Source organism: Crotalus tigris, unplaced genomic scaffold (assembly GCF_016545835.1).
Source record: "Crotalus tigris isolate CLP2741 ecotype Arizona unplaced genomic scaffold, ASM1654583v1 scf7180000017791.1120302, whole genome shotgun sequence".
Taxonomy (NCBI): Eukaryota; Metazoa; Chordata; class Lepidosauria; order Squamata; family Viperidae; genus Crotalus; species Crotalus tigris.
Genome location: NW_024096638.1, coordinates 1,106,356 through 1,120,302, shown reverse-complemented (window position 1 = coordinate 1,120,302; position 13,947 = coordinate 1,106,356). Strand labels below are relative to the sequence as shown.

General features: G+C 43.6%; 1 long non-coding RNA gene across 1 annotated transcript; it reads right to left on the bottom strand.

Annotated features, from left to right (window-relative positions):
* Positions 1–6,330: 6,330 nt before the first annotated feature.
* Positions 6,331–13,463, bottom strand: LOC120307522. The gene is made up of 3 exons (XR_005556574.1): positions 13,402–13,463; positions 7,147–7,357; positions 6,331–6,567 (listed from the first exon to the last, which is right to left on the bottom strand). It is a non-coding gene; the product is annotated as an uncharacterized LOC120307522 (long non-coding RNA).
* Positions 13,464–13,947: the final 484 nt, after the last annotated feature.

Here is a 13,947-nt window from a genome sequence, read left to right as displayed (position 1 = left end):
ATATAATTTTTCCCAATATTTTTTAAAATAATAATCACATCAATATAATATTTCTTTTCTATCCAATCATTCTGGTAATCAATAGACCCAATTACAGTCCTTATTTTAATTTGTTTCTCCTACCAAATTCTAGGTATTCTCACTGGTTAAGATTTTCTAAAATATTTATTTATTTATTTATTTCTAAAATTTATATGCCACCCAATCCCAAGGGGCTCAGGGCAGCGTACAAAATTAAAACAATAATCGGACAATAAAACAGTAAAATAAATACATTCATACAGCGTGTCCGATCATATTCGGGTCAATTGTGGTGGTATTAGTTAAAAATTTAACTATTTTCCCATATGAACCATCTCACACTTTTATATTTCTTAAGGAATAGATAAAACAATGAAAAAAAGAAAGAAGAGCAAAAGTAAAGAAACATAAAAAATAACATACTACTTAAATATATATATATATATATATATATATATATATATATATATATATATATATATATATATCCCTCCTAAGTAAATGATTCTGTGTATCTTTAATAGAACCTGAGGTAATGCTGCAAATTGATACATACCTGATATGTTTTTTCTGTTTTTTTGAACAAGAAAAAAAATATAAAAAGTGGAAAGAGGGGCACACAATTAAGGCAGAATATCAGCAAATAGCCCAAGACTGCAATGATGAAGGGAGGGAAGCTAAGGCTCAAAATGAACTAAGGCTTGCGACAAAAGTCAAAAATAACAAAAAAAAAAGCTTCTTTCAATGTGTAAAAAACAAGAAAAAGGTTAAGGAAATGACTGGTCCATTAGTGGGAGAAACTGGCAAGAAGGTGACAAGAAACAGAAGAAAGTAGAACTATTTAACTTGTTTTTTGTATCTGTCTTTACACAAAGGGGGGAAACAGCAAGAAAATGGTAAGTGAGCATCTGGTCACTCTAGACGAGTTCAAATTACCAAGACCAGATGGACTACACACCAAGATTCTGAAGGAACTGGCAGATGTGATCTCAGAACCACTGACTATATCTTTCAAAGATCCTTGAGCACTGGGGAACTACCAGAGGACTGGAAAAGAGCTGATGTAGTTCCCATCCTCAAAAAAAGGGAGGAAAAAAGGACCCAGGAAACTACAGACCTATGATCCTGACCTCAATACCTGGGAAGATTTTGGAAAAGATAATCAAGCAATGAATCAACTAACACCTAAGAGGCAAACAAAGTCATTACCAAAAGCCAATATGGGTTTGTCAAAAACAGATCATGCCAGACAAATCTTATTGCATTCTTTGACCAGATGACAAAATTAGTGGATCAGAGGAATGCCGTGGATATAATTTATTTGGACTTCAGTAAGGCATTTGATAAAGTAGATCACAACCTACTACTTGATAAGATAGAAAAATGTTGGTTAGACAGCATCAACACCAAAAGGATTCGTAGCTGGCTGACTGGCTGTACTCAACGAGTGGTCCTCAATGGAACCGCATGTACATGGAGGGAAATGTGTAGTGGGGTGCCCCAACGCTCTGTTCTGGGATCTTCAACATCTTCATCAATGATTTGGATGAGGGGATAGATGAGGAACTCATCAAATTTGCAGACAACACCAAGCTGGCAGGAATAGCCAACACTCCAGAAGATAAGCTTAGGATACAGAAGGATCTTGACAAACTTGAACATTGGGAGCTATGATATAGGTGTAGGGTTTCCTGCCTGAGCAGGGAATTGGACTAGATGACCTCCAAGTCCCTCCCAACATCATCATCATCATCATCATCATCATCATCATCATCATCATTATTATTATTATGGATCATCGCACAGTCAGCCAGATGTTCAGACTGGATTTGACCTATCGAGTCCTTACCCAGGACCTGGGATAGACAGATGTGGATGTTTGATGGTATTACAGATATCGTTGCAGGATGGAAGCAGTTCCTAGTAAGGCCGCCTTTTGCAATTGACTAATAGCGAATTTGTCAATGCCAATGGTGTTCAAGTGGTGCTCCAGTTGTTTTGGGATTGCGCCCAAGGAGCCTATGACTATTGTTACTACCCTTGCTTGCTTTTGCCACAGTCTTTCTATTTCTATTTGTAGGTCTTTGTATTTTGTTATCTTCTCCAGTTCTTTCTCGTCTGTTCTGCTGTCTCCAGGCACCACCACGTCCACTATCCTTGCTACCAATCAAAATGAAGCCTCTAATAGCGAGTGCCATATAAAGTGCACTAACCAAATAGGTGGTAAGACAATAGGGGAACTCAGGCACCACACATGTTATGTAGAAAGGAAACACAGGGCCACCCACAAAGGACTCAAATGTTTATACACCAATGCACAAAGTATGAACAGCAAACAGGGTGAACTAGAAATTCAGGTTAATGAGGCCAGATACGATATTGTTGCCATTACGGAAACATGGTGGGATGAAACTCACACATGGAACACACAGCTAGAGGGATTTAAATTATTTAAAAGAAACAGACCAAATAAAAGAGGAGGTGGAGTTGCTCTCTATATAAGAAATAACTACATCTTCACAGAAATAGAGTACAACAATGATAAAAACTGTCTTGACTGCATTTGGGTCAATATAAAAGGGGGGGGAAATGACATTGCCATAGGTGTATACTACAGACCACCCAACCAAACAGAGGAAATAGATGAACTTTTTGCTAGTCAGCTAACTAAGGTATGTAGGAAGCACGTCACAATAGTAATGGGGGATTTTAACTACCCTGACATCAACTGGGAGACAAACTCCGCACCAACTGGAAGATCAAACAGGTTCCTGGCAAACCTAGCAGACAACTTTGTATCCCAAAAAGTAGAGAAGGGAACTAGGGGATTAGCCATTTTGGATCTAATTCTCACTAACAGAGATGAAATGATAGACGGTGTTGAAGCCATAGGAACCCTGGGAGGAAGTGATCATGCAATATTAGAATTCAACATAATAGAAGCACAACCAATAGAACACAGTCAAACTAGAGTCTTGGACTTCAAGAGAGCTAATTTCAATAAACTTAGAGAGGGCTTGGGAAGGATTCCATGGATGAGAATCCTCAAGGGGAAAACAACTCAAGAAGCTTGGGAAATTTTGAAAAATGAGATAAAAAAAGCACAGTCTAGCACAATACCAACAAAGAGGAAAAATAACAGCTCTCAAAAGAAACCAGCATGGCTGCATAAAGAACTCTCTGACAAATTGAAAGATAAAAAGGACAAGTATAGAAAGTGGAAAGAGGGGAACATAACTAAGTCAGAATATCAGCAAATAGCCCGAGCATGCAAAGATGAAGTGAAGAAAGCCAAGGCTCAAAATGAACTAAGGCTTGCAACCAAAGTCAAAAATAACAAAAAAAGCTTCTTTCAACATGTAAAAAACAAGAAAAAAGTGAAGGAAATGATTGGTCCATGAGTGGGTGGAAGTGGCAAGAAGGTGGCAAACAACAGGGAGAAAGCAGAACTATTTAACTCGTGTTTTGCATCTGTCTTTACACAAAGGGAAAAAACAGACCAACCTATCAAAAATAGTGCCATAAAAAACAAAACCGAAACACAAGTTAAGATAGGCAAGAAAATGGTTAGGGAGCACCTGTCCAGCCTAGATGAGTTCAAATCGCCAGGACCAGATGGATTACACCCCAGAGTTCTCAAGGAACTGGCAGATGTGATATCGGAGCCACTGAACTATATTTTTCAAAGATCCTGGAACACGGGGGAACTAACAGAGGACTGGAAAAGAGCTGATGTAGTTCCCATCCTCAAAAAAGGAAAAAAATGGATCCAGGAAATTACAGACCTATCAGCCTGACCTCAATACCTGGGAAGATCCTGGAAAAGATAATCAAACAACGAATCAACGAACACCTAGAGGCAAACAAAGTCATTACTAAAAGCCAACATGGGTTTGTCAAAAATAGATCATGCCAGACAAATCTTAGTGCATTCTTTGACCAAGTGACAAAATTAGTGGATCAGAGGAATGCTGTGGACATAATTTACTTGGACTTCAGTAATGCATTTGATAAAGTAGATCACAACCTACTACTTGACAAGATAGAAAAATGTGGGGTAGACAGAACCACCACCAGATGGATCCGTAGCTGGCTGACCGGCCGTACTCAGCGAGTGGTCCTCAATGGAACTGCATCTATATGGAGGGAAGTGTGTAGTGGGGTGCCCCAGGGCTCTGTTCTGGGCCCAGTACTCTTCAACATCTTCATCAACGATTTGGATGAAGGGATAGATGGGGAACTCATCAAATTTGCAGATGACACCAAGCTGGCAGGAATAGCCAACACTCCAGAAGACAGGCTTCAGATACAGAAGGATCTGGACAGACTTGAACACTGGGCACTAACTAACAAAATGAAATTCAATGGTGAAAAAAGCAAGGTTCTACATTTAGGCAAGAAAAACCAAATGCACAAGTACAGCATAAGTGGCACCATGCTCAATAGTAGTAACTGTGAGAGGGACCTCGGAGTCCTAGTAGACAATCACCTAAATATGAGCCAGCAGTGTGCTGCAGCTGCCAAAAAGGCCAACACAGTGCTAGGCTGCATTAACAGAGGGATAGAATCAAGATCACGTGAAGTATTAATACCACTCTTCAATGCCTTGGTAAGGCCACACTTGGAATACTGCATCCAGTTTTGGTCACCACGATGCAAAAAAGATGTTGAGACTCTAGAAAGAGTACAGAGAAGAGCAACAAAGATGATTAGGGGACTGGAGGCTAAAACATATAAGGAACGGTTGCGAGAATTGGGTATGTCTAGTTTAACGAAGAGAAGGACAAGGGGGGACATGATAGCAGTATTCCAATATCTCAGGGGCTGCCATAAAGAAGAGGGAATCAAGCTATTTTCCAAAGCACCTGAAGGCAGGACAAGAAGCAACGGGTGGAAACTAATCAAGGAGAGAAGCAACCTAGAACTAAGGAGAAACTTCCTGACAATGAGAACAATTAATCAGTGGAACAGCTTGCCTCCAGAAGCAGTAAATGCTCCAACACTGGAAGTTTTTAAGAAGAGACTGGACAGCCATTTGTCCGAAATGGTGTAGGGTTTCCTGCCCGAGCAGGGGGTTGGACTAGATGACCTCCAAGGTCCCTTCCAACTTTACTAATATGAATATGAATATATTTGGGATCCTGCGGTCAGGAGCTTGGACCTGTTAGGCACCTTGTGCTCCTGCCCTGTGCCGAAATCACCGAGGATCATCTTTTGTAAGGATTTGGGGGTTCTACCAAAATAAACTTCCAATGAAGTTTTTTGTGCTTTATATAACAAATGTTTTAGATTTCTCTCTCTCCCTCTCTCATCTATTATCTATCTCACCTATTAATCATCTATATCAGACATGTCAAACACAATGCCCGGGGGCCGGATGCGGCCCGCAAAGTGGTTTCATGTGGCCCACGAAGCCATCCTGGAAACAGTGAGGGAGCCCGCTGTCTTGGCCCCAGCCGGCTGGGAGCCAATGTACAATTTTGTGGTGGCCATCTTGGTACTTGCCCCAGTGGACCATGCCTTGGCACTTGCCCCCGTCCCACCCCCTTCTGCCAGAGACCCTCAGATCTGTCCCATTCCTGCCCAGACCCCCACAGGCACCCTTGACGCGACTGGTGTAGAATTGGGCACGCCCACCCAGTAGGCCACACCCACTCCATGCACACCCACCCAGTAGGCCACACCCACTCTGGCCACACCCACCAGCCCCCCCCCCCCCGAGCAACTGCAATGCTGATGCGGCCCTCAGTGAAATTGAGTTTGACACCCAATCTATATTTAATCTATCCAGTAACCTTTTCTGCTGTACCTTGGGGAAAAAAATGCCATGGACTTACCTGGCTACAGGAGGGCAGCATTCCCTGTTTTGCCCTCCTCAGTGCCCTATTAGAAATGAAATTTTAGCTTCTGCAATTATCTTTTGTATTCCCAGCAGCCTCTTCTGTGGCTGCTTTGAGCTTCCATCAAAGGAAGGAAATGAAAGAATAAAAATAAGCTACTTCAGGGCTTCTTTGCTAAACGTTACAGCACACGCTGGCCACAAGAGGGCAGACTTTGCTGCTTTGACTAAACTCAGTTTTATACGTGTTTGCTTATTATGTATATTCCTTTATCAAAGGTGTACTCTGAGTGCCCCTAGGAGTCAGCAACCTGCGGCTCTGGAGCCGCATATGGCTCTTTGAGCCTTCCCCTGCGGCTCCCAGCCTCCTCTGCCATTTGCAGACAGAGAGAGAGGCACTTGTGCTTCCCCCCTCCTCTCTGTGTGTGTGTGTGTGTGTGTGTGTGTGTGTGTGTGTATGTGTGTGTGTGTGTAAAAAAGAGAGTGGACTCACAGTGTTCTCCGACGAGCTAAAAAGCTTACTGGATGGCACTCCTCCTTTTGCTGCGTCTCTGCAGGAAGCAGGAAGGGCAGGAGAGAGCTAGCTAGCCCAGCTATGCTGACTCAGGAATTCTGGGAGTAGAAGTCCATGAGTCATAAAAGATGTTTTCGGTTGTAAATGGGTCCAAGTGGCTCTTCGAGTGTTTTGGGTTACCTACTCCTAGGGCCTAAGAAAAAAGCACTGAGTTGTAGGAATCATAACAAATCACCAGAATTCTTGATCGGTTTAATTTCCTGCTTTTACCAGCTGGTCTTGGGGTGAAGAGAATCAAATCCTGCCACAAGACCTCCCACTTGCTATTGGCACAGCCTTCTCAAAACAACACAACTCCATATTTTGAGCTGGAGCACAGGCTTGAACCAGAGGAGCCGGTCAAATTTCCCCCGAACCCTGAATTAACCACAAAACAACGGCTAAAAGGAGAATAGTTTCTCCTTTCTGTTATGTTTTTCCTTCTAAACAGTAGAAGAAAATACAGTGAGCAATTGCTTTGGGAGATCAACAATAACAACAATAGAGTTGGAAGGTCTTGTAGTCCAGCAGGAAAGCCTATAGTACCACTTCAGACAAATGGTTGTCAAGTCTCTTCTTAAAAACCTGAGGCCCTACTCTTTCCTTGCCCAAAAGAGGGCAAAAAAGTCAGGCTTTCCCAAGATATGAAAGACTATGTTGTTATTTTAGGGGCAAAGTCATCAGAACGCAGCCTTAGGCAGGAATAGCAGCCACACAAGGAAATCAACCTTACCTGCCAACTTCCAGTCACACATGCGCAGTAATCCTCCACTGTCTTACACACCGACCTCCCCGGGATGGCCAACTTCCTGTCCGTTTCTGTGGCCGTCCTTCCACTTCCATCCAGAAAGACCTTCTCGGCATGGCCGACTTCCTGTCCCTAAGCAGGCGGCTGAATGCCGGTACGAGAGACTAGGAGGCTGGGTCTCTTTGTGCCCTTTCCACTTCAGAGGGAGAAAAAGAGGCCAAATTGGGAACATAGAGATACAGTTCATATGTTGGAAACATAAATTTCAGGGATTCTTTCTCAGGCTTAGTTGCCCCATCTGCATTTGTAAAATGGCCCTTGGGCCCTGTTTTACAGCAGGAGAGGGCAAGACAGGTTCAGGGAACAGAACAGTCGGGATTTTGAGGTTATTCTTTTGCATCTGTATTATTAGAAGCCTTGATATTAATAATTATAGAGCAGGGCTTTTCAACCAGTGGTATGTGTACCACTTGTGGTACTTTGCCACATGGCCTGTAGACCGTGATTGCAAGTAAGTGTAGTAGGGGAGGGGAATGAGCCTATCGTGGCTTATTAATATTAATAAGGTTTTAATAATAAAGAATAATCATCATCTTAAAACGCCATTAAAGAGGTTTATTTATTTTTGTGGCTGCAGTATCTGATTTGACAGAGTTTTCTGTCCCTTGGCTATAGGATGGAGGCCATTAAAAAAAGCCTACCATGGACTCCAAGCTAAAGCTATGAGACGGGAAAGTGTGCCCTCTTCTGGTCAAAAACGGGTATTGTGGCCACCAAAAGAAATAAACCTTTTTAATGGCATTTTAAATTCTCTATCTTTATTAACAGTATTAACACCTTATTAATAGGGCCAGGGGAGGCCCGTTTGCTGCAACGCAGGCGCGGAAGAAGAAATCTGCTTCAAAAGCCTTAAATCTAGTTAAGGAGGACTATGATGCCCTATTAATATTAATAAGGTTTTAATAATAAAGAATAACCTTAAAATGCCATTGAAAAGTTTTTTTTTAATTTTTATTTTTAACCAACAAAACAGAACAAAGCAAAATATAACACACATACACATACAATATATACTCCTTTTTTTTACAGCAATTACGTAACGGTAATCTAATATTTACATTTCCCCCTTATTCTTCTTTAGAATATTTGTCCTTATAGCCCCATTATTTCTTATTTACATTTTTCTTCCTACATGTTCTACTTCTTACTAAGAATAATTCATATTATTATACATTATTATAGACATATTTTCACTTTTGACCTTTCCATATTTATTCTCCTCTATTGAAAAGTTTTTTAATGGCTCCTCTACCTGCTTCAACCACAGGATGGCACTGTTTTTTGACCCTTAATACCATTCAATAACTTCAATAGATAAATAATAATAATCTTAAAATCATATTAAAAGGATTTATTTCGTTTTGTGACTGCTACTCCTTCTTTAACCGTAGGACTCAATTCTTCCCAGAGGGCTTGACCGCTTTAGTCTCAATAAATAACTTCCCCTCTCCCAGAAAACAGGCGATGGGAGCATAAGGGGGCTTCCTGTGGACTTTCCTCACTGTTTTTAAATATCCCTAGGATACACCCAACCTAAGCAAAGCAGTTACCAACAGAATAAGAGACGTGGAGTTCCAGCTAGAACTTAACAGAATCTCTCTCTGCAGCAAGAAAATGGATTAAATGGGGTGTGTGGGGACCAGCAATGTATCTGAAAGACCTGAGCTTTCCTAAGAGTAGGAAACCTCCCACCGTGTTTCCCACTGCCTCTTGCGGTTTTTACTGGGCTCCCAACCTTCCTCCAGTTCCATCCCTGTCTTTTTAAAAGGAAAAGCTTTAATCTCACTGAAGCTGGCAAAAAAGGGGGGGGAAATCCTCAAGGACAACTTATCTGTTTTCCCCCAGTTCCTTCTTAACAGCCACAGAAAGGGGGGGGTCACCCATTTGGCAGAGGGAGCGTGACCTCCTTTCTCCACTGCCTTTTCCAAAAAGGCTGAAGCTTTCATCCGGCAGGCGTCCCCACCCTTCCTCCTGGCCGCTACATCAGTCGATGCAGTTGTGACTGGGGGAAGTTAGCAAAATTGCAAGCCGGACTCTGCAAAGACCCGGGTCGCCTGCTTCCCCCAGAGAGACCTGCTTTACCTTTCTCTTACCTCTGGGCGGTGGGTGGGCTGTTTACGGCAACCTGGAGAGGAAAGGAAGAAATCTCCTACCCTTCCTAACCCTGACTTGTTTTGGACGAAGGTCTACAAAGTTAGATGGACGGCGAACAAAATAATAAAAGCCATTAGTTGCGACTTCTCACGTCTCATCCCTTTTATCCATCCTTTAAATGATAAACCTAGAAGGGAACGATAGGTTATACACATTTTCAAAATAAACTGCATTTATTTTTACATTGATCGTTTCTTAATAAAAATGCACACAATTTCAAATAGAGATTTGATATTGAGCCTATATTAATACAGAGGGATCTCTAAGAAATATAGTTTAGAAACATCAAACCTAAATACAAACCTACATACGTACGATCTCCTTAAAGAAATAGCAGGGCAGGACAAACAAAACTATTCTTGAATAAAAACACCTGGATTTGCTTGAAGGGGGCGAGCGGGGTGCACTTTTAGGAGCAACCTCTTAAGGTGTAACACAGGGAAGTGCGACACGACTGGATCATGGAGAAAGCTAGAGAGTTCCAGAAAAACATCTACTTCTGCTTCATTGACTACGCTAAAGCCTTTCATTGTGTGGATCACAACAAATTGTGGCAAGTTCTTAAAGAGATGGGAATACCAGACCGTCTTATTTGTCTCTTGAGAAACCTATATGCGGGTGAAGAAGCAACAGTGAGAACTGGACACGGAACCACTGATGGGTTCAAAATTGGAAAAGGAGTCCGGCAAGGCTGTATACTGTCGCCCTGCCTATTTAACTTACATGCAGAGCACATCATGAGAAAGGCAGGGCTAGATGAAACAAAAGTTGGAATTAAGATTGCCGGGAGAAATATCAACAACCTAAGATATGCAGATGATACCACTCTAAGGGCAGAAAGTGAAGAGGAACTAAGGAGCCTCTTGATGCGGGTGAAGTAGGAGAGTGCAAAAGTTGGCTTGAAACTCAACATTAAGAAAACCAAAATCGTGACATCCGGCCCACTCAATTCCTGGCAAATAGATGGGGAAGAAATGGAGGTGGTGACAGATTTTATTTTTCTGGGCTCCAAGATCACCTCAGATGGGGACTGCAACCAAGAAACCAACCTGGGAAGGAAAGCTATGGCAAATCTAGACAGCGTACTAAAAAGCAGAGACATCACCCTGCCAACAAAAGTGCGTATAGTCCAGGCCATGGTTTGCCCAGTTGCAATGTATGGCTGTGAAAGTTGGACTATAAGAAAGGCTGAGTGCCAAAGAATGGAGGCCTTTGAACTATGGTGCTGGAGAAGACTCCTGCGAGTCCCTTGGACTGCAAGGCGTTCAAACCGGTCAATCCTAGAAGAGATCAACCCCGACTGCTCTTTAGAAGGCCAGATCCTGAAGTTGAAACTCAAATACTTTGGCCACCTAATGAGAAGGAAGGACTCACTGGAGAAGCGCCTAATGCTGGGAAAGATTGAGGGCAATAGAAGAAGAGGACGACAGAGAATGAGGTGGTTGGATGGAGTCACTGAAGCAGTAGGTGTGAACTTAAATGGACTCCAGAAGATGGTAGAGGACAAAAAGACCTGGAGGAACGTTGTCCATGGGGTCGCGATGGGTCGGACACGACTTCGCAATTAACAACAACAACAACAAAAGAAATAAACCTTTTTAATGGCATTTTAAAATGATGGTATTCTCTATCTTTATTAATGGTATTAACACCTTATTAATAGGGCCCATTGGAGGAAAATTCCACTTAGGGTCTCCTGCTTCAGCAGGCGGCTGGACTAGAAGACCTCCAAGGTCCCTTCCAGCTGTATTCTGACAGAATTTTCCTCCAATGGGATTTTCCCATGTATTTTCCCAGGAAACATACATAGGGCAGCCTAGAAAAGTCAGTGCCCTCCTAACCATACTGAAGCACTCCGAGATTGTTGGCGATGTCCATTTTGCTCTAGGACAGTGGTTCTCAACCTGTGGGTCGGGACCCCATTTGGGGTCGAATGACCATTTCACGGGGGTCACCGAACCATGCTGTCCGCCATTTTTTTCCCTTTTCCCTAGCTGTCCTACTCCCTCTTATTGGTGGCCACACCCACTTGGGGGTCACCACAACATGGGGAACTGTATTATGGGGTCACGGCATTAGAAAGGTTGAGATCACGCTCTAGGAGTTCACTGTGACGTAACCCTAACCCTAAGTGGAATTTTCCTCCAATGGGATTTTCCCATGTATTTTACCAGGAAACATAGAATAGGGCAGCCTAGAAAAGTCAGTGCCCTCCTAACCATACCCAAGCACTCCGAGTTTGTTGGCGATGTCCATTTTGCTCTAGGAGTTCATGGTGACGTAACCCTAACCCTAAGTGGAATTTTCCTCCAATGGGATTTTCCCATGTATTTACCAGGAGATTCAAGAAACCATACCCAATCCATTTTGCTCTAGGAGTTCATGTGACCTAACCCTAAGTAAGTGGAATTTTCCTCCAATGGGATTTTCCCATGTATTTTACCAGGAAACATACATAGGGCAGCCTAGAAAAGTCAGTGCCTTCCTAACCATACCCAAGCACTCCTAGTTTGTTGGCAATGTCCATTTTGCTCTAAGAGTTCACGGTGACGTAACCCTAACCCTAAGTGGAATTTTCCTCCAATGGGATTTTCCCATGTATTTTACCAGGAAACATAATACTAGAAAAGTCAGTGCCCTCCTAACCATACCCAAGCACTCCGAGTTTGTTGGCGATGTCCATTTTGCTCTAGGAGTTCACGGTGACGTAACCCTAACCCTAAGTGGAATTTTCCTCCAATGGGATTCTTCCCATATATTTTATCAGGAAACATACATAGGGCAGCCTAGAAAGGTCAGTGCACTCCTAACCATACCCAAGCACTCCGAGTTTGTTGGCGATGTCCATTTTGCTCTAGGAGTTCATGGTGACGTAACCTAACCCTAAGTGGAATTTTCCTCCAATGGGATTTTCCCATGTATTTTACCAGGAAACATACATAGGGCAGCCTAGAAAAGTCAGTGCCCTCCTAACCATACCCAAGCACTCCGAGTTTGTTGGCGATGTCCATTTTGCTCTAGGAGTTCACGGTGACGTAACCCTAACCCTAAGTGGAATTTTCCTCCAATGGGATTTTCCGATGTATTTTACCAGGAAACAGAGAAAGGGCAGCCTAGAAAAGTCAGTGCCCTCCTAACCATACCCAAGCACTCCGAGTTTGTTGGCGATGTCCATTTTGCTCTAGGTGTTCACGGTGATGTAATCCTAACCCTAAGTGGAATTTTCCTCCAATGGGATTTTCCCATGTATTTTACCAGGAAACATAGATAAGGTAGCCTAGAAAAGTCAGTGCCCTCCTAACAATACCCAAGCACTCCGAGTTTGTTGGCGATTTTTGTTTCTTCTGCCATCAAAGTGCTTCATAAAACGCTAACGCTGTAATCTACAAACCACATTAACGCAATTGAAATCGCTCTTAAAATTACACCAGAGGATTGCTCAGAAATCAAAAGCTCGGCCAAAGAGATGCGTTCTTACCTTGTCCCTAAATACCCGGAAAGCGGGGCCCGTGAGGATCACCCAAAGATGCTGTCGCACGGCCTGCCTGGTGTGCCAGAAAAGGCCCTTTCCGGTAGACTGCCAAGCTCTGCTAATGGGAAGGCCCTTGGAGAGGTCCCTCCCGCTATTTCCCACCAAAACTGCAATATTGAGAGGAGTGGTGGCGATCGCAACCTCCCACCCTAACAATACCCAAGCACTCCGAGTTTGTTGGCGACTTTTGTTTCTTCTACCATCAAAGTGCTTCATAAAACGCTAATGCTGTAATCTACAAAGGGAAAGAGCGCAAAGAGACCAAGTCTCGCAACCTCCGGCGCCGCCGCCGCCACCGGTTCTCGGTCGCATTCTTACAGATGGGGGGCGGCGAAAGGCCAGGAACGGCCAGGCGGACATCTTAGGGGAGAGGACCAAACGAGTGGCCGGGGAGCAGGCGGGGGAGGGGGAAGGTGGGGATCCCCCGCTAACTAGGTAACAGAGAAAGCCGGTATCTTTCTGGAATCAGGAAATGCGGGGATGGCTCGGCTCACCTGAGGCAGTAGCAGGCTTCCTTTTTTCCTTCCCGAGGCCTCGCCGGTAGACGTGCGCTCCGTCAACGTAGTGCAGAAAAGAGCACGGGGAAAAAGCAGGGAACGGACAGGAAGATGGGGACGGCCTCGGCGGATGGACAGGAACTCGGCCGTACTGGGAACGTCGTCGTCGTCAGTGGTCATGCTACGGGACGGAAAACTGTGCCCTCCTGTGGTCAGAAACGGGTACTGCGGTCGCCGAAAAAAATAAAGCTTTTAAATGGGATTTTAAGGCTATTTATTCCCCCCCCGTCTTTATTAGTAGCCTCTTATTAATATTAATAGGGCGACGGGAGGCCCTTTTGCCATTTTCAAAGGTTTATTTCTTTTGGTGGCTGCTATACCCGGCTTGGCCACGCGAGGGCACTATTTTCCCTCCCTTAGCGATAGCGGCACTGAGGCCGTGGAAAAGGCCTACGGTGGTCTCGATGGTAAATGCTATAGGACGGGTATTGTGGCCGCCAAGGGGAATAAGCCTTTTGAATGGGGTTTTCAAGGCTTACCTCA